The sequence below is a fragment of the Lissotriton vulgaris genome, unplaced genomic scaffold (assembly GCF_964263255.1).
Source record: "Lissotriton vulgaris unplaced genomic scaffold, aLisVul1.2 SCAFFOLD_4165, whole genome shotgun sequence".
Lineage (NCBI taxonomy): Eukaryota > Metazoa > Chordata > Amphibia > Caudata > Salamandridae > Lissotriton > Lissotriton vulgaris.
In genome coordinates, this window is record NW_028240875.1 from 21,547 (window position 1) to 24,624 (window position 3,078).

Sequence of the window (3,078 nt, forward strand, 5' to 3'; positions counted from 1 at the left end):
TAGCATACCTATGGATCCAAGAACCTTGCATGATTATATGTTCTGCCATTCAATACTGTTGCATCAGAATAACAATGTTATATTTAAATGCTACATTGTGCTTGGTAGCCTCCCGGGCTGTGGGGTTTGCGAGCTCTGCGTTCTGATGCCGAACAGCACAGTGACAGTGTGTCTTCTCTCTGAAGTTTCCAGAGCAGCGTCGATAAATCCTACAAGCTTTATTTACGCCTTATTCACCATGAGAATGGGGATGAAATGGGGGAGTGCAAATCTTGGGGGGGGGGTTGTTTTTACTGTTTTAGAAGTCAGCCCCCAAATTGTACTAGAGCGTGCTGCGGACTGAAACTGGTTTAAGTGAGAAAACTGCAGCAATGTAAGAAATCAGTTGAAATTCCAGCATAATTCTGATACCTGAATGCATGTTAAACAAGACAAGCTCAGGCCGCTGCTGCGAAAGTTTCGATTCTGCAAAGGCACGAGCGAAGCTCCCAGCTAAGTAAACAAGCGGCACTGGAAAAAAAATTAAATTTAACAAGCTCTCGGCATTGCTGTGGTGAGGGCGGGGGAGGGCATTCCTTTGAAGTCTGATGCCGGGGCGGCAGAGCGGAGCCTGTGAGAACTCGCGGCGGAGATCAAAGGAAAGGCAAGCGAGCATATGGAGAGTGAGGGGGTGTGCAGCCTGGTGAGCTGAAGTGGCAGCAGAGGCGGAGTGCGGCGCGCGCAAATGAAGTATCTGGTACTTTTGTTTCATATAGCGCCTCGAAGCATTAATTTACAACAGAAGTACTGGGTGGCATTGTTTGGTTAAGATGACTGCGCCCATCACACCTTTTGTGTGGTTTGCGACACACTGGCACACTTTTACAAGTGTCTCTTTCTGTTCATAAAATGTACGTGAGAGTTGTGAGCATCTCTCGAGCTGCCATATTAGAACTAAATCGCTCACATAATTTAAAAGATGTTTGGCGGATTATACACCCTAATTTAGCAGGGTATACTTATTATTCTGCACCCCAAAAATTATGTTCATCAATAGATATGGTCTGGGCAGCGGATAAGACTTTAGACTCTAGCATTATAGAGATTTGCCCAAGAGTTACATCAGACCATAACCCTATCCTTTTTTAATGTAATATTACAACAAAGAAGCAGGGTTCAAGGTTGTTTACATTTCCTAGATATCTTTTGTTAGACTCAGCATTTATTTTTCAACTTAAAGAACATGTTAATGAATTTATTAAAATTAATTTCAACTCTACTTTATCTATATTCGTTTGGGATGCAAGTAAGGCTAGCATTAGGGGTTTTGCACAGCAATTTATTTTGAGAAAAAATCTAGAGTGTAGGAAAGAGAATAAAACTATGACATCAAATATTTTGTAAGAAGCTCTTCGCCAAGGAGCACAAAATATTGTTGAATTAAGTCTTAAATTAGTGAGCCTACAGTCTACCACGAAAAAGATATTTAGGGAGAAAAGTAGTGTTAAACTGCACAAATATCGCTTATCCCAGTACGAGAGCGGCGATAAAATTGGGAAAATGTTAGCTTATAAAGTTGCTGATAAGAAGGTTAACACATTAATTAAGTCAATCAAAGGAATGGATACTACAATTTCTAATCAACCAGAACAGATACTAGAGCAATTTGTTAATTATTATAGTAATTTATATGCCCCGAAAATTATCCTACAATGAACAACATATTATCATATATCAATAATAATCTGACGAACGATGGAGAAAGAGAAGGAATAGGACAATTGGTTGAAAATATTACTCTAACAGAGATAAGACTTGCGATCGCCTCTCTCCCTTCTGGCAAGGCTGCGGGGGAGGATATGCTCCCTATAGAGCTTTATAAAATGTGTATTGATGAATTACTTCCTCTCTTTAGTTTAGTTATCAATTCGATCGGGGAAACTGGAAAAGCTCCTAGCTCATGGAATACAGCTAAGATTGTATTCTTCTTGAAAAAGCATAAACCTGCTGATGAGTGTGGGTCATATAGGCCCATTTTGCTAATCAACGCGGATGCAAAAGCATTCGCGAAAATTTTAGCTATGCGACTTGCGCCCTTTATGCCGAAGTTAGTTAACACACAACAACATGAATTTGTTATGGGGAGGGATACCACCGCCCATGTAAATATGGCGATAACTGCCTTTGACGTAGCAACGATTAGTTCCACCCCACTCAGAATGGTACAGTTAGATGCTGAGAAAGCATTCAATCGAGTGGGGTGGGACTACCTATGGGCTGTGATGAAGGCATATGGTTTTAAGGGCCAATACTTAAGGTGGATACAGTTGCTATATGACCACCCCACTGCGAAAATTAGCTATGCAGGTATGACATCTTCCAATTTTACAATAGCTAGGGGCACTCGGCAAGGTTGTCCTTTGTCACCCTTGCTGTTTGCACTCTCTATGGAACCATTCATAAACGCACTACAGACCCAATCCAATATAATTCCTTTCAAATATGGTTTAAACACTCTTAAAATAACTGCTTACGCAGATGATATTTCAATCTTTACTACTGATGTGGTAAAAGCTCTTTTGGGGATAACAAAGGAGGCTAACAGATCGGGCGCTATCTCTGGATACAAATTAAATATAAACAAAACACAGGTCATAGTGAACTATAAACCTCGGGTCCCGGTTCAAGGTACATGTAGGACTGCCATATATCTAGGAGTTAAAGTTTCATCTAATATAAAAGAAATAATCACGCTTAATCATGATTCTTTATGAAAAGAAGTAGCAATTTCATTGAAAAAATGGCACAAGATTCCACTTAGTTCAGGTGGACGGATTAATTAATTAAAATTAAAGTATTGCCAAATTGTCTTTATTTATTTAGATCAATCCCCATACGCGTTAATATTTTTTTTCAAACTAGATGGGATCTGTAGCAGTTATATTTGGGGATACAAAAAAGCTTGTAGATCGATTTCCTTGCTTAAATTACCAAATGAAAAAGGAGGGTTAAACTTCCCTGACTTTAGACAATATTTTTTTGCAACTTTTTTTGGTCGTTTTCGAAGCTTGCCTAAAACTAATAATCAGTTTTACTTTC